Source organism: Meriones unguiculatus, chromosome 14 (assembly GCF_030254825.1).
Source record: "Meriones unguiculatus strain TT.TT164.6M chromosome 14, Bangor_MerUng_6.1, whole genome shotgun sequence".
Lineage (NCBI taxonomy): Eukaryota > Metazoa > Chordata > Mammalia > Rodentia > Muridae > Meriones > Meriones unguiculatus.
The window spans coordinates 49,322,692-49,343,945 of record NC_083361.1 but is presented as its reverse complement, the minus strand read 5'-3'; the positions used below and the strand labels follow the sequence as shown (position 1 = coordinate 49,343,945).

The window sequence follows — 21,254 nt, the reverse complement described above, 5'->3', positions numbered from 1 at the left end:
GAACGAGCTGGTGGTCATGTGACATACATCACAAAATCCTCCAGAGCATTGACAATTGCAGGACAACTGGAAGGCTCAATACTGGGCACTGTAAGATGGAGAGGAACATACATGGAAGAAAGGAACAGGAGGAGGAATCCTAATGTAGGGTTAAGAGGAAGAGCATAGAATCAAAACCGCAAATTAGGATGTTGACAAAATCTTATCTAGATAGGAACAAAGTCATTTTGCTTACTTGAATGTTTTCTCTATTCTTACCAAAATCTCTGTTGTAAAGATTAAGTACATAATTTCAGGGAACATTCACAGCTACCCGACTTGGGGCCAGTGACACCGACCAAATGCAATGTTTTGACCTCTATTTTTCTCATAAGGTGTCAGAGGGGAAAGGCTCTTCAATCCTGTCACTGTGTTTCCCCACCACCTTTGACAGAATGAGCTACATGCCTCCTGCACAGTTCTGAACTTTCTTGTCAAGGCCCAGGAGTCTAGCTCTCTGGGGTTTCACTTGGTAGGTGAAAACTCATGTGTTGAGCGAAGGCCTTTCTGGATCTATGATGACAACAGGTATCTGAGGACGTTGACTGACTTGAGCAGATGTAATCTGAGGTCCAGATATGAGGACCTCGTGAGACCCATGAGGATTTCAGAGCCTGCCTGGCACTCTTCCCTCTTCAGAAGGATGAGAACTGTGCAGTTTGGCATCAGATTCTGAGATTTTTCGAAAAAGGCCTCATAACAGTACCCATACTTGGTTTGATACTTTCTTCATTGCTTTCTATTTTCAAAGAGATTGAAATGATTCCAAGTGATAGGGAGACAGCCTTTACTATAGGAGTAGGCACATATATCAGGTAGAGATGACTGTAGGTGCAAATGATATACTCAAAAAATATCTAAGAACTGATGAATTCGAACGTGCTGCTCATTCCTAGTCTCGGTCGATGTACCCTTGCACATATGTGGTAAAGTGTCAGGAGCGGATTTTATGGCTCATGCCAGTAGTCCCAAGAATATTGGAGGACAATGACTGCCCTCGCCCTTTACCCAAAGTTGTGTAAAGGCTGACGTATAACAAATAATTCCAGGATCATTCAATTTAGATAGAGGGAAAATTGAAATGGTCTTTCCTGTTGGAGGCTGGGTAAATTCTAGATAATAATGGCTAGGTGATAAGCCAGGGCACCTGTTTGAGACATTCAATAGTTTTATTGTTGTTCTTCAATTCTGTCTTAGCTGCCAAAATCTTCCAGAGCATGTTGTGTTTACCTATCTCTCTCTCTCGCATGGAAACCATCTCAGTTGATCCATCATGGAAATGACAATTCGGCTTTGCTTTCTGTTATTTCTTGTTGTTGTTTCTGTTTTCCACCTGTGTACATTCTTCCTCTTATTGCAGCTCTCACACAGATGCACATCATCTCTTCTAACAAAATTTGCGTGTTACCCAAGATCTATGAAAACAACTATTCCTTTAAAAAACAAGGAAAGATATTTCTAAAGAACATGTTGCTAGCTGGTAGACCCACAGTCCTGATAATGGAGCAGACACGCTAACTCTCCAATGAAACAAGAACGAACTACACACTGAATCTTCTTAATATCCTCATGATGAACATAATTAATTCAGAACTGACACACACACAGATATATATATATATATATATATATATATATATATATATATATATATCTTACTACTAACAGACTTTTAGGAAGCAGGAGGATAGGACTCTTGGTAACTCTTGCTGGATACACAATTTCTACAACCATGGTTGAAACTTGAATATCCAATCAAGGACATCATGTAATCTCAGATGTGTAGTACAACATATTTTATTAAAAAGCAACCCATGAGTATTTGACCACAGGCTAGTCAGTTAGTGCATACAAAACATCTTCTTTTCATCAGATTTAACCTGAAGCATGGTAGATGATTCCAACGCTCTTCCAAGTGGAAGAGCTCTTGAGTTCCGTGAATCGAGACATGGTAACATACATGTAGACAAAAAGGCACCTTTGGATTCCCCTCTCATCCAAGATGAGGTTGCATGGCATGGAAGAAATCTAAAGTTAATTATGGAATACTCTGTTGGATAAACAATGAAAGAATTCCATGCACAGAGGATAAATTTCAATGACACCCTGAAATCTCAAAGATACCATAGGGCTTACTGACTTTCACCTCTGTGCAACTTGTTCGTTTTGACTTTGAGAAACGAGGAGGAGTTAAGAATGACCATACTGCAATGCTATAGGCAGTGCCTCTTCTTTGCTTTGTTGAACTTCCTTGCTGCCCACTGAGAGGCATCCATACTGTGTCTGCTGGCACTCGCAAAGATGCTCTCACAGACAGCTTTTGAGGAAGCCATCAGAAGAAGAGAAATTTTTGCCACAGTGGCTAAAATCTGAGGGGATTGGAAGGGAGGAAATGAATTCAATAGTTGGTTCTGGGAAATACTGAACGGCTGGCAGACTTGAAGGTCGGGAAACTTTAGAAAGTCAAGGTTGCCTAGACGCATTTCCTTTTCTGATAACCTTCATACTTATTATGTTGCAGGTTAAAACTTGGAGAGGTGCTTCCCTTTTGGCAGGACAGGTAAGCAGTGACGCTGCTTCCCATGGTGTCTTTTGTTTGTAGGCAGGCTGCAGTCTCGGCTGACTAAATATTTACCTACTGTGTACCTCTAGAGATGAGAATCATTTGACTTCCCTCTTATGGCTAAACAACCTAGGCTTCATCTTGCCTCTTGCTGGTGGAACACTTGTTATGGCCTTTGCATTGTAGGGGACTTAGCTAGGTAGTCCCAACCCAAGCAAGGATACTACCTATTACCATTAGCATGTTGAGGTGCATTTGGAAAACCAACAGTTGGGTGAAGTTATTGGCATATTTGGCTTTCTTTTGAAGCTACCATTGAAGCTTCCAATTCTAAATAATATATCCAGAAATACTAAGAAAAGTCTTTTCCCAGCTCCTTCCCTTATCGACATTCAAGCTCAAAGAATTAAACTCTTATTTCTGCCCTGGCAGGTTGGAACTCAAAGGAAGATGATAGGGTGTTAGGAGTCTAGAACCCTAGAGCACAGAACAATAACCCTCACAAATTTCATCTATCCTTGTTCCTCTGGCGTGGATACTAAGAGAGCGACCAATGTATTTTCAAGTCCTTGTAAGTAGCATGGAAACTTGCAATCTGCCCTCCAAAATTCAGGTGAATTGCCGTAAAGTTTTCGTAGCCCCAAACAGAGCTGATAATGAACCATAATTATTCTTTTTATAAATGATTATGGATTATGTTGAGCCAGAAATCTAGTTTTCCATTGTCAGAAAAAACAAAACAAAACAAAACTAAGAATATTTTTGGTATTAAATGCAATGCCTCCCTTCATCTTGGAAACTGGGTGGTTTTGAGTTCATTTGAAGAAACATGACATGAGAGGTGATAAGAAGAGCAGGTTCAGGAATCAGGCACACAGAATCCAACTCCTGTCCCTGTCAATGTCCTTTGGGATACCTGGTGATATATATGGATCAAAATGTAGCTTGGTTTCTCTGTTCCAGTTTGTGTCCAAGGAAATATGGAACGAGCTGGTGGTCATGTGACATACATCACAAAATCCTCCAGAGCATTGACAATTGCAGGACAACTGGAAGGCTCAATACTGGGCACTGAAAGATAGAGAGGAACATACATGGAAGACAGGGAACAGGAGGAAGAATCCTAAAGGAGGGTAAAGAGGAAGAGCATAGAATCAAAACCGCAAATTAGGATGTTGAAAAAATCTTATCTAGATAGGAACAAAGTCATTTTGCTTACTTGAATGTTTTCTCTATTCTTGCCAAAATCTCTGTTGTAAAGGTTAAGTACAGAAGTTCAGGGAACATTGAGAGGCACCCGATTTGGGGGCAGTGACACCCACCGAATGCAATGTTTTGACCTCTATTTTTCTCATATGGGGTCAAAGGGGAAAGGCTCTTTAATCCTGTCCTCTGTGTTTCCCCACCACCTTTGATAGAATGAGCTACATGCCTCCTGCTCAGTTTTGAACTTCCTTGTCAAGGCCCAGGAGTCTAGCTCTCTGGGGTTTCATTTGGTAGGTGAAAACTCATGTGTTTATCAAAGGCCTTTCTGGATCTATGATGACAACAGGTATCTGAGGACGTTGACTGACTAGAACAGATGCGATATGAGGTCCAGATATGAGGTCCGTGTGAGACCCATGAGGATTTCAGAGTCTGCCTGGCACTCTTCCCTCTTCAGAGAGGATGAGAACTGTGCAGTTTGGCATCAGATTCTGAGATTTTTCGAAAAAGGCCTCATAACAGTACCCATACATGGTTTGATACATTCTTCATTGCGTTCTATTTTCCAAGAGATTGAAATGATTTCAAGTGATAGGGAGAGAGCCTTTACTATAGGAATAGGCACAAATATCAGGTAGAGATGACTGTAGGTGCAAATGACGTACTCAAAAACTATCTAGGAACTGATGAATTCGAACGTGCTGCTCATTCCTAGTCTCGGTCGATGTACCCTTGCACATATTTAGTAAAGTGTCAGGAGGGGATGTTATGGATCATGCCAGTAGTCCCAAGAATATTGGAGGACAATAACTGCCCTCGCCATTTACCCAAAGTTGTGTAAAGGCTGACGTATAACAAATAATTCCAGGACCATTCAATTTATATAGAGGGAAATTTGAAATGATCTTTCCTGTTGGAGCCTGGGTAAATTCTAGATAATAATGGCTAGGTGATAAGCCAGGGCACCTGTTTGAGACATTCCCTAGTTTTATTGGTGTTCATCAAGTATGTCTTAGCTGCCAAAATATTCCAGAGCATGTTGTGTTTACCTATCTCTCTCTCACATGGAAACCCTCTCAGTTGATCCATCATGAGAAATGACAATTGGGCTTTGCTTTCTGTTATTCGTTGTTTTTGTTTCTATTTTCCTCCTTGGTACATTCATCCTCTTATTGCTGCACTCACACAGATGCAAATCATCTCTTTTAACAAAATTTGCGTGTTACCCAATATCTATGAAAACAACTATTCCTTTAAAAAACAAAGGAAAGATACGTCTATAGAACATGTTGCTAGCTGGTAGACCCACAGTCCTGATAATGGAGCAGACACACTAACTCTCCAATGAAACAAGAAAGAACCACACACTGAATCTTCTTAATATCCTCATGATGAACACAATTAATTCAGAACTGACACACACACACACACACATATATATAAATATATATATATATACATATATATATCTTACTACTAACAGACTTTTAGGAAGCAGGAGCATAGGACTTTTGGTAACACTTGCTGGATACACAATTTCTAAAGCCATGGTTGACGCTTGAATATCCAATCAAGGACATCATGTAATCTCAGATTTGTAGTACAACATACTCGATAAAAAGCAACCCATGAGTATTTGACCACGGGCTAGTCAGTTAGTGAGTAGAAAACATCTTCTTTTCATCAGATTTAACCTGAAGCATGGTAGATGATTCCAACTCTCTTCCAAGTGGAATACTTGAGTTCCATGAATCGATACATGGTAACATACATATAGACAAAAAGGCACCTTTGGAATCCCCTCTCTTCCAAGATGAGGTTGCATGGCAGGGAAGAAATCTAAAGTCAATTATGGAACACTCTGTTGGATAAACATGAGAGAATTCCATGCACAGAGGACAAATTTCAATGACACCCTGAAATCTCAAAGATACCATAGGGCTTACTGACTTTCACCTCTGTGCAACTTGTTCATTTTGACTTTGAGAAACCAGGAGATAAGAATGACCATACTGTACAGTATGACTCATGGCTAATGCCCTGGTGGTAGCTCCAACAGCTGTCAATGAGATGGTAGTAACAATGGTGGCTGTAGTTCCAAGATCCCTTTTCTGTCTGAAGAGAGTCATAGCGTGAGGGGCATCAATGGGCACAGGCACCCAGCGAGGCATGCGAGTAACCAGGGCATACCTAAATTTACTAGCATTCCAGCATTGGGCAAAAAAGCAAGTATCATTACCACAATTACTTGACTCTATCTGGCTAATAATGAATAAAAATGGGGGATATAGACAAACAGGTGTGGGCTTATAGGAAATATTATGAGAAGCCTTAACCCCTCGTTGGAACATCCTGCGTCAGTTCTAGAACTAGCAGTGGTGGTGTCCGAGGTCTGAGTAAGTTCAGGAGACCATTGCCCCCAGGGGCGAGACGTGCTCCATGCCAATTGACTAACTCCATGTTTTCCTCCAATTTTGAAATTCATTTAAGGTTATTAAATTATTTTTTTTCCTTTTTTCTTAAATTTTTCATCAATTACACTTTATTCATTCTGCATCCCCCCATTAGCCCCTCCCTCCTCTCCTCCCAATCCCACCCTCCCTCCTCCCTCTGCTTGCATGCCACTCCCCAAGTCCACTAATAGGGGAGGATCTCCTCTCCTTTCTTATTGTAGTCTGTCAGTTCAGACCCTGAATAATCATTAAGCCAATGTAGCTCATGCCTTTGTTGTACATAAAGGAATTAATGCTCAACTAAAAGGAAGCTTGATGGTGTTCAATCAGAGGATTGACCTCTTGTAGGAGCAAATAGATACCCTATGGCAAATCGCTCAAGCTGGCTGTCAATGAAAGTATGCTGGACTTTGTGTCACTAGCATACAACATGAGAATTTTTCCTGTGCTGCAAATCTGTCTAAACAATTGTCGAGCTATATTTTAGATAATTGGACTGGAGAATTCGATACTACGATGGAGCAGCTGAGAGTGGCCATTGTCACAGTAAATTCTACCAGAGTGGACGCAGGACTAGCCACAGGATTATCAACATGGATTGCTGCAGCAATGAACCATCTGAAGGAATGGGCGGGCATGGGAGTGTTAGCAGGCCTTCTGGTGTTGGTCTCCTTGGTTTGCCTGTGGTATATATGCAAGATTAGAGAATCACAACAGTGTGATGCAGCCATGATCATTCAGGTCTTTACAGCCATGAAGCAGGACATTCCCCCAAGCATGGTTGGATACCAGAAAAAGCTAAAATGATAAGCTCAGGATGCGAGGCTAAGCACTGCACTCAGGGTCAGCCGCTTTGGACCCAGAGAAGACCATGTCTGATTGGATGCAGGTTGATGCCCCAGGTCCCGCCTCTGAGAAAAAGGTATCGGACGGGTCTGATGCTCTTTGGGTGGATGACACCTAAATGAACATCTGTACAAAGTCCCAATTTATTTCTAATATCAGAGATCAGACCTCTACTCTTGCCTGATGCGTCTAAAACAAAAAGGGGGAACTGTAGAGAGCTGCGGAATGCTATGCCTTAAAGATGGAGCTGGTTTCCGCCTTTCACCTTCCTGATGGTGAGTGCTCTCTGTCACGAACAACTCCACATTTGGCTAAGGCCGAGGATCTGGCTTGCTTCCATGTATGTGGACCTATCTGCATTGCCCCCGTGGCACGCCTGGGTTGGCTACCCAGAGGCTATTTAAGCTGTGGGCTGACTTTCCCCAGGGCCCGAGGATTCTTCAATGTTCCTGAATAAACAGCATTGAAAAAAAAAAAAAAAAAAGAATGACCATACTGCAATGCTATAGGCAGTGCCTCTTCTATGCTTTGTCCAACTTCCCTGCTGCCCACTGAGAGGCGTCCACACTGTGTCTGCTGGCACTGGCAAAGATGCTCTCACAGACAGCTTTTGAGGAAGCCATCAGAAGAAGAAAATTTTTGCCACAGTGGCTAAAATCTGAGGGGATTGGAAGGCAGGAAATGAATTCAATAGTTGGTTCTGGGAAAGACTGAAGTGCTGGCAGACTTGAAGGTCGGGACACTTTAGAAAGTCAAGGTTGCCTAGACGCATTTCCTTTTCTGATAACCTTCATACTTATTATGTTGCAGGCTAAAACTTGGAGAGGTGCTTCCCTTCTGGCAGGACAGGTAAGTGACGCTGCTTCCCATTGTGTCTTTTGTTTGTAGGCAGGCTGCATTCTCGCCTGACGAAATATTTACCTACTGTGTACCACAAGAGATGAGAATTATTTAACGTCCCTCTCATGGCTAAACAACCTAGGCTTCGTCTTGCCTCTTGATGGTGGAACACTTGCTATGGCCCTGGCATTGTAGGGGACTTAGCTAGGTAGTCCCACCCCAAGCAAGTGACAAGGATATTACCTAATACCATTAGTATTTTGAGGTGCATTTGGAAAACCAACAGTTGGGTAAAGTTATTGGCATATTTGACTTTCTTTTGAAGCTACCATTGAAGCTTCCAATTCTAAAAAATATATCCAGAAGGACTAAGAAAAGCTTTCTCCCAGCTCCTTCCCTTATCGACATTCAAGCTCAAAGAATTAAACTCTTATTTCTGCCCTGACAGGTGTGGAACCCAAAGGAAGATGATAGGGTGTTAGGAGTCTAGACCCCTAGAGCACAGAACAATAACCCTCACAAATTTCATCTATCCTTGATCCTCTGGCGTGGATACTAAGAGAGCCACCCATGCGTTTTCACTTCCTTTTAAGTAGCATGGAAACATGCAATCTTGCCCTCTAAAATTCAGGTGAATTGCCATAAAGTTTTCGAAAACCCAAACAGAGCTGACAATGAACCATGTTTATTCTTTTTATAAATGATTATGGATTATGTTGAGCCAGAAATCTAGTTCTGTCCATTGTCAGAACAAAACAAAACAAAACTAAGAATATTTTTGGTATTAAATGCAATGCCTTCCTTCATCTTGGAAACTGGGTGGGGTTGAGTTCATTTGAAGAAACATGACATGAGAGGTGATACGAAGAGAAGGTTCAGGAATCAGGCACACAGAACCCAACTCCTGTCCCTGTCAATGTCCTGTGGGATACCTGGTGATGTATATGGACCAAAATGTAGCTTGGCCTGTGTGTTGCTTTTTGTTGTCCAAGGAAATATGGAAGAAGCTGGTGGTCATGCGACATACATCACAAAATCCTCCAGAGCATTGACAATTGCAGGACAACTGGAAGGCTCAATACTGGGCACTGTAAGATGGAGAGGAACATACATGGAAGACAGGGAACAGGAGTAGGAAGTGTAAAGGCGGGTTAACATGAAGAGCATAGAATCAAAATCGCAAATAAGGATGTTGAAAAAATCTTATCTAGATAGGAAAAAAAGTCATTTTGCTTTCTTGAATGTTTTCTCTATTCTTACCAAATCTTTGTTGTAAAGATTAAATACATAAGTTCAGGGAACATTCACAGGTACCCGATTTGGGGCCAGTGACACCCACCAAAGGCAATGTGTTGACCTCTATTTTTCTCATATGGTGTCAAAGGGGAAAGGCTCTTTAATCCTGTCCTCTGTGTTTCCCCAGAACCTTTGACAGAATGAGCTACATGCCTCCTGTACAGTTTTGAACTCCCTTGTCAAGGCCCGGGAGTCTAGCTCTCTGGGGTTTCACTTGGTAGGTGAAAACTCATGTGTTGAGCGAAGGCCTTTCTGGATCTATGATGACAACAGGTCTCTGAGGACGTTGACTGACTTGAACAGATGCGATCTGAGGTCCAGATATGAGGTCCTCGTGATACCCATGAGGATTTCAGAGCCTGCCTTGCACTCTTCCCTCTTCAGAGAGGATGAGAACTGTGCAGTATGGCATCAGATTCTGAGATTTTTCGAAAAAGGCCTCATAACAGTACCCATACTTGGTTTGATACAATCTTCATTGCTTTCTATTTTCAAAGACATAGCAATGATTCCAAGTGATAGGGAGAAAACCTTTACTATAGGAGTAGGCACATATATCAGGTAGAGATGACTGTAGGTGCAAATGACGTACTCAAAAAATATGTAAGAACTGATGAATTATATGTAAGAACGTGCTGCTCATTCCTAGTCTCCGGCGATGTACCCTTGCACATATGTGGTAAAGTGTCAGGAGGGGAGGTTAGGGCTCATGCCAGTAGTCCCAAGAATATTGGAGGACAATGACTGCCCTCGAACTTTACCCAAAGTTGTGTAAAGGCTGACGTATAACTAATAATTAAAGGATCATTCAATTTATATAGAGGGAAAATTGAAATGGTCTTTCCTGTTGGAGGCTGGGTAAATTCTAGATAATAATGGCTAGGTGAGAAGCCAGGGCACCTGTTGGAGACATTCCCTAGTTTTATTGGTGTTCATCATTTATGTCTTAGCTGCCAAAATCTTCCAGAGCATGTTGTGTTTACCTATCTCTCTCTCGCATGGAAACCATCTCAGTTGATCCATCATGAGAAATGAAAATTGGGCTTTGCTTTCTGTTATTTGTTGTTGTTGTTTCTGTTTTCCTCCTGGGTACATTCATCCTCTTATTGCCACTCTCACACAGATGCAAATCATCTATTCTAACAAAATTTGCGTGTTACCCAAGATCTATGAAAACAACTAATCCTTTATGAAATAAGGAAAGATATTTCTAAAGAACATGTTGCTAGCTGGTAGACCCACAATCCTGATAATGGATCAGACGTGCTAACTCTCCAATGAAACAAGAAAGAACCACACCCTGAATATTCTTAACATCCTCATGATGAACACAATTAATTCAGAACTGACACACACATATATGTATATATATATATATATATATATATATATATATATATATATATCTTGCTACTAAGAGACTTTTACGAAGCTGGAGTATAGGACTCTTGGTAACACTTGCTGGATACACAATTTCTAAAGCCATGGTTGAAGCTTGAATATCCAATGAAGGACATCATGTAATCTCAGATGTGTAGTACAACATACTCGATAAAAAGCAACCCATTGTATTTGACCACGGGCTAGTCAGTTAGTGCGTAGAAAACATCTTCTTTTCATCAGATTTAACATGAAGCATGGTAGATGATTCCAACGCTCTTCCAAGTGGAAGACTTGAGTTCCATGAATCGAGACATGGTAACATACAGGTAGACAAAAAGGTACCTTTGGTTTCCCCTCTCTTCCAAGATGAGGTTGCATGGCAGGGAAGAAATCTAAAGTCAATTATGGAACACTCTGTTGAATAAACAAGGAGAGAATTCCATGCACAGAGGACAAATTTCAATCACACCCTGAAATCTCAAAGATACAATTGGGCTTACTGACTTTCACCTCTGTGCAACTTGGTCGTTTTGACTTTGAGAAAGGAGGAGTTAAGAATGACCATACTGCAATGCTATACTCACTGCTTCTTCTTTGCTTTGTCCAACTTCCTCGCTGCCCACTGAGAGGCGTCCACACTGTGCCTGCTGGCACTGGCAAAGATGCTCTCACAGACAGCTTCTGAGGAAGTCATCAGAAGAAGAGAAATCCTTGCCACAGTGGCTAAAATCTGAGGGGATTGGAAGGGAGGAAATGAATTCAATAGTGGGTTCTGGGAAAGACTCAACTGCTGGCAGACTTGAAGGTCGGGACACTTTAGAAAGTCAAGGTTGCCTAGACGCATTTCCTTTTCTGATAACCTTCATACTTATTATGTTGCAGGCTAAAACTTGGAGAGGTGCTTCCCTTCTGGCAGGACAGGTAAGTGACGCTGCTTCCCATTGTGTCTTTTGTTTGTAGACAGGCTGCATTCTCGCCTGACTAAATATTTACCTACTGTGTACCACAAGAGATGAGATTTATTTAACGTCCCTCTCATGACTAAACAACCTAGGCTTCGTCTTTCCTCTTGATGGTGGAACACTTGCTATGGCCCTGGCATTGTAGGGGACTTAGCTAGGTAGTCCCAACCCAAGCAAGTGACAAGGATACTAACTAATACCATTAGTATTTTGAGGTGCATTTGGAAAACCAACAGTTGGGTGAAGTTATTGGCATATTTGACTATCATTTGAAGCTACCATTGAAGCTTCCAATTCTAAATAATATATCCAGAAGTACTAAGAAAAGCCTTCTCCCAGCTCCTTCCCTTATGGACATTCAAGCTCAAAGAATTAAACTCTTCTTTCTGCCTTGACATGTGTGGAACCCAAAGGAAGATGATTGGGTGTTAGGAGTCTAGACCCGTAGAGCACAGAACAATAACCCTCACAAATTTCATCTATCCTTGATGCTCTGGCGTGGATACTAAGAGAGCCACCCATGCGTTTTCACTTCCTTGTAAGTAGCATGGAAACATGCAATCTTGCCCTCTAAAATTCAGGTGAATTGCCATAAAGTTTTCGAAAACCCAAACAGAGCTGACAATGAACCGTATTTATTCTTTTTATAAATGATTATGGATTATGTTGAGCCAGAAATCTAGTTGTCCATTGTCAGAACAAAACTAAACAAAACTAAGAATATTTCTGGTATTAAATGCAATGCATTCCTTCATCTTGGAAACTGGGTGGTGTTGAGTTCATTTGAAGAAACATGATATGAGAGGTGATACGAAGAGAAGATTCAGGAATCAGGCACACAGAACCCAACTCCTGTCCCTGTCAATGTCCTGTGGGATACCTGGAGATGTATATGGACCAAAATGTAGCTTGGCCTGTGTGTTGCTTTTTGTTGTCCAAGGAAATATGGAAGGAGCTGGTGGTCATGCGACATATATCACAAAATCCTCCAGAGCATTGACAATTCCAGGACAACTGGAAGGCTCAGTACTGGGCACTGTAAGATGGAGAGGAACATACATGGAAGACAGGGAACAGGAGGAGGAAGTGTAAAGGCGGGTTAACATGAAGAGCATAGAATCAAAACCGCAAATTAGGATGTTGAAAAATCTTATCTAGATAGGAAAAAAAGTCATTTTGCTTTCTTGAATGTTTTCTCTATTCTTACCAAATCTTTGTTGTAAAGATTAAATACATAAGTTCAGGGAACATTCACAGGTACCCGATTTGGGGCCAGTGACACCCACCAAAGGCAATGTGTTGACCTCTATTTTTCTCATATGGTGTCAAAGGGGAAAGGCTCTTTAATCCTGTACTCTGTGTTTCCACAGAACGTTTGACAGAATGAGCGACATGCCTCCTGCACAGTTTTGAACTTCCTTGTCAAGGCCCAGGAGTCTAGCTCTCTGGGGTTTCACTTGGTAGGTGAAAACTCATGTGTTGAGCGAAGGCCTTTCTGGATCTATGATGACAACAGGTATCTGAGGACGTTGACTGACTTGAACAGATGCGATCTGAGGTCCAGATATGAGGTCCTCGTGAGACCCATGAGGATTTCAGAGCCTGCCTTGCACTCTTCCCTCTTCAGAGAGGATGAGAACTGTGCAGTATGGCATCACATTGTGAGATTTTTCGAAAAAGGCCTCATAACAGTACCCATACTTTGTTTGATACAATCTTACTTGCTTTCTATTTTCAAAGAGATAGAAATGATTCCAAGTGATAGGGAGACAACCTTTACTATAGGAGTAGGCACATATATCAGGTAGAGATGACTGTTGGTGCAAATGACGTACTCAAAAAATATGTAAGAACAGATGAATTCGAACGTGCTGCTCATTCCTAGTCTCCGGCGATGTACCCTTGCACATATTTGGTAAAGTGTCAGGAGGGGAGGTTAGGGCTCATGCCAGTAGTCCCAAGAATATTGGAGGACAAGGACTGCCATCGCACTTTACCCAAAGTTGTGTAAAGGCTGACGTATAACTAATAATTAAAGGATCATTCAATTTATATAGAGTGAAAATTGAAATGGTCTTTCCTGTTGGAGGCTGGGTAAATTCTAGATAATAATGGCTAGGTGAGAAGCCAGGGCACCTGTTGGAGACATTCCCTAGTTTTATTGGTGTTCATCATTTATGTCTTAGCTCCCAAAATCTTCCAGAGCATGTTGTGTTTACCTTTCTCTCTCTCGCATGGAAACCATCTCAGTTGATCCATCATGAGAAATGACAATTGGGCTTTGCATTCTGTTATTTGTTGTTGTTGTTTCTGTTTTCCTGCTGGGTACATTCATCCTCTTATTGCCGTTCTCACACAGATGCAAATCATCTATTCTAACAAAATTTGCGTGTTACCCAAGATCTATGAAAACAACTATTCCTTTATGAAACAAGGAAAGATATTTCTAAAGAACATGTTGCTAGCTGGTAGACCTACAATCCTGATAATGAATCAGATGCGCTAACTCTTCAATGAAACAAGAAAGAACCACATACTGAATCTTCTTAACATCCTCATGATGAACACAATTAATTCAGAACTGACACACACATATATGTATATATATATATATCTTACTACTAACAGACTTTTACGAAGCTGTAGCATAGGACTCTTGGTAACACTTGCTGGATACACAATTTCTAAAGCCATGGTTGAAGCTTGAATATCCAATCAAGGACATCATGTAATCTCAGATGTGTAGTACAACATACTCGATAAAAAGCAACCCAGTGTATTTAACCACGGGCGAGTCAGTTAGTGCATAGAAAACATCTTCTTTTCATCAGATTTAACATGAAGCATGGTAGATGATTCCAACGCTCTTCCAAGTGGAAGACTTGAGTTCTATGAATAGAGACATGGTAACATACATGTAGACAAAAAGGTACCTTTAGATTCCCCTCTCTTCCAAGATGAGGTTGCATGGCAGGGAAGAAATCTAAAGTCAATTATGGAACACTCTGTTGAATAAACAAGGAGAGAATTCCATGCACAGAGGACAAATTTCAATGACACCCTGAAATCTCGAAGATACCATTGGGCTTACTGACTTTCACCTCTGTGCAACTTGGTCGTTTTGACTTTGAGAAAGGAGGAGTTAAGAATGACCATACTGCAATGCTATACTCACTGCTTCTTCTTTGCTTTGTCCAACTTCCTCGCTGCCCACTGAGAGGCGTCCACACTGTGCCTGCTGGCACTGGCAAAGATGCTCTCACAGACAGCTTCTGAGGAAGTCATCAGAAGAAGAGAAATCCTTGCCACAGTGGCTAAAATCTGAGGGGATTGGAAGGGAGGAAATGAATTCAATAGTTGGTTCTGGGAAACACTGAAGTTCTGGCAGACTTGAAGGTCGGGTCACTTTAGAAAGTCAAGGTTGCCTAGACGCATTTCATTTTCTGATAACCTTCATACTTATTATGTTGCAGGCTAAAACTTGGAGAGGTGCTTCCCTTCTGGCAGGACAGGTAAGTGACGCTGCTTCCCATTGTGTCTTTTGTTTGTAGACAGGCTGCATTCTCGCCTGACTAAATATTTACCTACTGTGTACCACAAGAGATGAGATTTATTTAACATCCCTCTCATGGCTAAACAACCTAGGCTTCATCTTGCCTATTGATGGTGGAACACTTGCTATGGCCCTGGCATTGTAGGGGACTTAGCTAGGTAGACCAAACCCAAGCAAGTGACAAGGATACTAACTAATACCATTAGTATTTTGAGGTGCATTTGGAAAACCAACAGTTGGGTGAAGTTATTGGAATATTTGACTTCCTTTTGAAGCTACCATTGAAGCTTCCAATTCTAAATAATATATCCAGAAGTACTAAGAAAAGCCTTCTCCCAGCTCCTTCCCTTATCGACGTTCAAGCTCAAAGAATTAAACTTTTATTTCTGCCCTGACAGGTGTGGAACCCAAAGGAAGATGATAGGGTGTTAGGAGTCTAGACCCCTAGAGCACAGAACAATAACCCTCACAAATTTCATCTATCATTGATCCTCTGGCGTGGATACTAAGAGAGCAACCCATGCGTTTTCACTTCCTTGTAAGTAGCATGGAAACATGCAATCTTGCCCTCTAAAATTCAGGTGAATTGCCATAAAGTTTTCAAAAACCCAAACAGAGCTGACAATGAACCATATTTATTCTTTTTATAAATGATTATGGATTATGTTGAGCCAGAAATCTAGTTGTCCATTGTCAGAACAAAACAAAACAAAACTAAGAATATTTTTGGTATTAAATGCAATGCCTTCCTTCATCTTGGAACCTGGGTGGTGTTGAGTTCATTTGAAGAAACATGACATCAGAGGTGATAAGAAGAGAAGGTTCAGGAATCAGGCACACAGAACCCAACTCCTGTCCCTGTCAATGTCCTGTTGGATACCTGGTGATGTATATGGACCAAAATATAGCTTGGCCTGTGTGTTGCTTTTTGTTGTCCAAGGAAATATGGAAGGAGCTGGTGGTCATGGGACATACATCACAAAATCCTCCAGAGCATTGACAATTGCAGGACAACTGGAAGGCTCAATACTGTGCACTGTAAGATGGAGAGGAACATACATGGAAGACAGGGAACCTGAGGAGGAAGTGTAAAGGCGGGTTAACATGACGAGCATAGAATCAAAACCGCAAATTAGGATGTTGAAAAATCTTATCTAGATAGGAAAAAAAGTCATTTTGCTTTCTTGAATGTTTTCTCTATTCTTACCAAATCTTTGTTGTAAAGATTAAATACATAAATTCAAGGAACATTCACAGGTACCCGATTTGGGGCCAGTGACACCCACCAAAGGCAATGTGTTGACCTCTATTTTTCTCATATGGTGTCAAAGGGGAAAGGCTCTTTAATCCTGTCCTCTGTGTTTCCCCAGAACCTTTGACAGAATGAGCTACATGCCTCCTGCACAGTTTTGAACTTCCTTGTCAAGGCCCAGGAGTCTAGCTCTCTGGGATTTCACTTGGTAGGTGAAAACTCATGTGTTGAGCGAAGGCCTTTCTGAATCTATGATGACAACAGGTCTCTGAGGACGTTGACTGACTTGAACAGATGCGATCTGAGGTCCAGATATGAGGTCCTCGTGAGACCCATGAGGAGTTCAGAGCCTGCCTTGCACTCTTCCCTCTTCAGAGAAGATGAGAACTGTGCAGTATGGCATCAGATTCTGAGATTTTTCGAAAAAGGCCTCATAACAATACCCATACTTGGTTTGATACAATCTTCATTGCTTTCTATTTTCAAAGAGATAGAAATGATTCCAAGTGATAGGAAGACAACCTTTACTATAGGAGTAGGCACATATATCAGGTAGAGATGACTGTAGGTGCAAATGACGTACTCAAAAAATATGTAAGAACTGATGAATTAGAACGTGCTGCTCATTCCTAGTCTCCGGCGATGTACCCTTGCACATATGTGGTAAAGTGTCAGGCTGGGAGGTTAGGGCTCATGCCAGTAGTCCCAAGAATATTGGAGGACAATGACTGCCCTCGCACTTTTCCCAAAGTTGTGTAAAGGCTGACGTATAACTAATAATTAAAGGATCATTCAATTTATATAGAGGGAAAATTGAAATGGTCTTTCCTGTTGGAGGCTGGGTAAATTCTAGATAATAATGGCTAGGTGAGAAACCAGGGCACCTGTTTGAGACATTCCCTAGTTTTATTGGTGTTCATCATTTATGTCTTAGCTGCCAAAATCTTCCAGAGCATGTTGTGTTTACCTATCTCTTTCTCGCATGGAAACCATCTCAGTTGATCCATCATGAGAAATGACAATTGGGCTTTGCTTTCTGTTACTTGTTGTTGTTGTTTTTCTTTTCCTCCTGGGTACATTCATCCTCTTATTGCCGCTCTCACACAGATGCAAATCATCTATTCTAACAAAATTTGGGTGTTACCCAAGATCTATGAAAACAACTATTCCTTTATGAAACAAGGAAAATATTTCTAAAGAACATGTTGCTAGCTGGTAGACCCACAATCCTGATAATGGATCAGATGCGCTAACTCTTCAATGAAACAAGAAAGAACCACACACTGAATCTTCTTAACTTCCTCATGATGAACACAATTAATTCAGAACTGACACACACATATATGTATATATATATATATATATATATATATATATATATATATATATCTTACTACTATGCAACTGACACACAAATATATGTACCTCTGTGCAACTGACACACAAATATATGTATATATATATATCTTACTACTAACAGACTTTTACGAAGTTGGAGAATAGGACTCTTGGTAACACTTGCTGGATACACAATTTCTAAAGCCATGGTTGAAGCTTGAATATCCAATCAAGGACATCATGTAATCTCAGATGTGTAGTACAACATACTTGAAAAAAAGCAACCCATGTGTATTTGACCACGGGCTAGTCAGTTAGTGCGTACAAAACATCTTCTTTTCATCAGATTTAACCTGAAGCATGGTAGATGATTCCAACGCTCTTCCAAGTGGAAGACTTCAGTTCCATGAATCGAGACATGGTAACATACATGTAGACAAAAAGGCACCTTTGGATTCCCCTCTCTTCCAAGATGAGGTTGCATGGCATGGAAGAAATCTAAAGTCAATTATGGAATACTCTGTTGGATAAACAAGGAAAGAATTCCATGCACAGAGCATAAATTTCAATGACACCCTGAAATCTCAAAGATACCATAGGGCTTACTGATTTTAACCTCTGTGCAACTTGTTCGTTTTGACTTTGAGAAACGAGGAGGAGTTAAGAATGACCATACTGCAATGCTATAGGCAGTGCCTCTTCTTTGCTTTGTTGAACTTCCTTGCTGCCCACTGAGAGGGGTCCACACTGTGTCTGCTGGCACTGGCAAAGATGCTCTCACAGACAGCTTTTGAGGAAGCCATCAGAAGAAGAGAAATTTTTGCCACAGTGGCTAAAATCTGAGGGGATTGGAAGGGAGGAAATGAATTCAATAGTTGGTTCTGGGAAATACTGAACGGCTGGCAGACTTGAAGGTCGGGACACTTTAGAAAGTCAAGGTTGCCTAGACGCATTTCCTTTTCTGATAACCTTCATACTTATTATGTTGCAGGCTAAAACTTGGAGAGGTGCTTCCCTTCTGGCAGGACAGGTAAGCAGTGACGCTGCTTCCCATGGTGTCTTTTGTTTGTAGGCAGGCTGCAGTCTCGGCTGACTAAATATTTACCTACTGTGTACCTCTAGAGATGAGAATCATTTGACGTCCCTCTTATGGCTAAACAACCTAGGCTTCATCTTGCCTCTTGCTGGTGGAACACTTGTTATGGCCCTGGCATTGTAGGGGACTTAGCTAGGTAGTCCCAACCCAAGCAAGTGACAAGGATACTACCTAATACCATTAGTATGTTGATGTGCATTTGGAAAACCATTAGTTGGGTGAAGTTATTGGACTATGTGACTTTCTTTTGTAGCTACCCTTGAAGCTTCCAATTCTAAATAATATATCCAGAAGTACTAAGAAAAGCCTTCTCCCAGGTCCTTCCCTTATGGACATTCAAGCTCAAAGAATTAAACTCTTCTTTCTGCCCTGACAGGTGTGGAACCCAAAGGAAGATGATAGGGTGTTAGGAGTCTAGACCCCTAGAGCACAGAACAAAAACCCTCACAAATTTCATCTATCCTTGATCCTCTGGCGTGGATACTAAGAGAGCAACCCATGCGTTTTCACGTCCTTGTAAGTAGCATGGAAACTTGCAATCTTGCCCTCTAAAATTCAGGTGAATTGCCATAAAGTTTTCGCAGCCCCAAACAGAGCTGACAATGAACCATAATTATTCTTTTTATAAATGATTATGGATTATGTTGAGCCAGAAATCTAGTTGTCCATTGTCGGAAAAATCAAAACAAAACAAAACAAAACGAAGAATATTTTTGGTATTAAATGCAATGCCTTCCTTCATCTTGGAAACTGGGTGGATTTGAGTTCATTTGAAGAAACATGACATGAGAGGTGATAAGAAGAGAAGGTTCAGGAATCAGGAACACAGAACCCGACTCCTGTCCCTGTCAATGTCCTGTGGGATACCTGGAAATGTATATGGACCTAAATGTAGCTTGGCTTGTGTGTTCCAATTTGTTGTCCAAGGAAATATGGAACGAGCTGGTGGTCATGTGACATACATCACAAAATCCTCCAGAGCATTGACAATTGCAGGACAACTGGAAGGCTCAATACTGGGCACTGTAAGATGGAGAGGAACATACATGGAAGAAAGGAACAGGAGGAGGAATCCTAAAGTAGGGTTAAGAGGAAGAGCATAGAATCAAAACCGCAAATTAGGATGTTGAAAAAATCTTATCTAGATAGGAATAAAGTCATTTTGCTTACTTGAATGTTTTCTCTATTCTTACCAAAATCTCTGTTGTAAAGATTAAGTACATAATTTCAGGGAACATTCACAGCTACCCGATTTGGGGCCAGTGACACCCACCAAATGCAATGTTTTGACATCTATTTTTCTCATATGTTGTCAGAGGGGAAAGGCTCTTCAATCCTGTCACTGTGTTTCCCCACCACCTTTGACAGAATGAGCTACATGCCTCCTGCACAGTTGTGAACTTCCTTGTCAAGGCCCAGGAGTCTAGCTCTCTGGGGTTTCACTTGGTAGGTGAAAACTCATGTGTTGAGCGAAGGTCTTTCTGGATCTATGATGACAACAGGTATCTGAGGACGTTGACTGACTTGAGCAGATGTAATCTGAGGTCCAGATATGAGGACCTTGTGAGACCCATGAGGATTTCAGAGCCTGCCTGGCACTCTTCCCTCTTCAGAGAGGATGAGAACTGTGCAGTTTGGCATCAGATTCTGAGATTTTTCGAAAAAGGCCTCATAAATGTACCCATACTTGGTTTGATGCATTCTTCATTGCTTTCTATTTTCAAAGAGATTGAAATGATTCCAAGTGATAGGGAGACAGCCTTTACTATAGGAGTAGGCACATATATCAGGTAGAGATGACTGTAGGTGCAAATGATATACTCAAAAAATATCTAAGAACTGATGAATTCGAACGTGGTGCTCATTCCTAGTCTCGGTCGATGTACCCTTGCACATATGTGGTAAAGTGTCAGGAGCGGATTTTATGGCTCATGCCAGTAGTCCCAAGAATATTGGAGGACAATGACTGCCCTCGCCCTTTACCCAAAGTTGTGTAAAGGCTGACGTATAACAAATAATTCCAGGATCATTCAGTTTAGATAGAGGGAAAATTGAAATGGTCTTTCCTGTTGGAGGCTGGGTAAATTCTAGATAATAATGGCTAGGTGATAAGCCAGGGCACCTGTTTGAGACATTCCCTAGTTTTATTGGTGTTCTTCAATTATGTCTTAGCTGCCAAAATCTTCCAGAGCATGTTGTGTTTACCTATCTCTCTCTGTCGCATGGAAACCATCTCAGTTGATCCATCATGGAAATGACAATTGGGCTTTGCTTTCTGTTATTTCTTGTTGTTGTTTCTGTTTTCCACCTGCGTACATTCTTCCTCTTATTGCAGCTCTCACACAGATGCACATCATCTCTTCTAACAAAATTTGCGTGTTACCCAAGATCTATGAAAACAACTATTCCTTTAAAAAACAAGGAAAG

General features: G+C 41.2%; 6 non-coding genes across 6 annotated transcripts; all 6 read left to right on the top strand.

Annotated features, from left to right (window-relative positions):
- The first annotated feature begins 548 nt into the window (after positions 1 to 548).
- Positions 549 to 613, top strand: LOC132647661 (small nucleolar RNA SNORD109A). Its single transcript, XR_009586007.1, has one exon. It is a non-coding gene; the product is annotated as a small nucleolar RNA SNORD109A (small nucleolar RNA).
- Positions 614 to 4,135: 3,522 nt separating this feature from the next.
- On the top strand, positions 4,136 to 4,200 carry LOC132647338 (small nucleolar RNA SNORD109A). Its single transcript, XR_009585706.1, has one exon. It is a non-coding gene; the product is annotated as a small nucleolar RNA SNORD109A (small nucleolar RNA).
- A 5,297-nt stretch (positions 4,201 to 9,497) lies between these two features.
- Positions 9,498 to 9,562, top strand: LOC132647286 (small nucleolar RNA SNORD109A). Its single transcript, XR_009585654.1, has one exon. It is a non-coding gene; the product is annotated as a small nucleolar RNA SNORD109A (small nucleolar RNA).
- A 3,523-nt stretch (positions 9,563 to 13,085) lies between these two features.
- On the top strand, positions 13,086 to 13,150 carry LOC132647758 (small nucleolar RNA SNORD109A). Its single transcript, XR_009586101.1, has one exon. It is a non-coding gene; the product is annotated as a small nucleolar RNA SNORD109A (small nucleolar RNA).
- A 3,488-nt stretch (positions 13,151 to 16,638) lies between these two features.
- LOC132647433 (small nucleolar RNA SNORD109A) lies at positions 16,639 to 16,703 on the top strand. Its single transcript, XR_009585801.1, has one exon. It is a non-coding gene; the product is annotated as a small nucleolar RNA SNORD109A (small nucleolar RNA).
- Positions 16,704 to 20,310: 3,607 nt separating this feature from the next.
- On the top strand, positions 20,311 to 20,375 carry LOC132647660 (small nucleolar RNA SNORD109A). The gene has a single exon (XR_009586006.1). It is a non-coding gene; the product is annotated as a small nucleolar RNA SNORD109A (small nucleolar RNA).
- The last annotated feature ends 879 nt before the right edge of the window (positions 20,376 to 21,254 follow it).